This window comes from Hipposideros armiger, unplaced genomic scaffold (genome assembly GCF_001890085.2).
Source record: "Hipposideros armiger isolate ML-2016 unplaced genomic scaffold, ASM189008v1 scaffold_968, whole genome shotgun sequence".
NCBI classification, from domain to species: domain Eukaryota; kingdom Metazoa; phylum Chordata; class Mammalia; order Chiroptera; family Hipposideridae; genus Hipposideros; species Hipposideros armiger.
The window spans coordinates 283,696-284,301 of record NW_017732318.1 but is presented as its reverse complement, the minus strand read 5'-3'; the positions used below and the strand labels follow the sequence as shown (position 1 = coordinate 284,301).

The 606-nt window shown below is 52.6% G+C and overlaps 1 pseudogene; it reads left to right on the top strand.

Moving 5' to 3' along the window:
- LOC109375553 (ribosome biogenesis protein BRX1 homolog pseudogene) overlaps positions 1–188 on the top strand; it is a 152,787-nt pseudogene extending 152,599 nt beyond the window's left edge.
- The last annotated feature ends 418 nt before the right edge of the window (positions 189–606 follow it).

Below are 606 nucleotides of genomic sequence, written 5' to 3'. Positions count from 1 at the left end.
GGGGCTAGCAGCCCACCGGAGCTGGTATGGCGAGCCCGACTGGTGGTGAGACAGAGGGTGGAAGTCGAGGAGCCGCCAGATCGTGGCAGTCCGTGAGACATATTTCTTATATCGCTTACATGGCCATGGAGCTGCAAGAGCTTGCAAAGCAGTGCAAGCAATGCCTGAGTGAGTTAGCTCCCGCTTAGTTGTTGCACTTGTGGGATGATGGGGTGGACAACATGGAGTTCAGCCCCACTGAGATGTTGCAGCTGGCCAGCCTCACCATTGTGCCCTCTCTGCAGCAGCATTTGCAAAATGTGCCCCAGACCAACTCCCAAGCTTGTAATCAGACCCTAATTTACTGGCTCATGGCTGCTGCCTGCATGGCCTGGGACAATACAGGGGACTTGCCAGAGCATGTGAATAAGTGGACTACTTACTTGGACTCGGTGCAAGTCATATGGGAGACGGGCATGTGACAGATGATGTTTGCCTTACAGTACAACAGCCCCAATGAAGAGATATTTACAGCCCACATGAAAGACCTTATCCTTGCTAACTGGCCTGCTGGGAACTTTTGGGACTATGGCTGCTTTATTAGCTCCCTATACAGACCAGCCCATC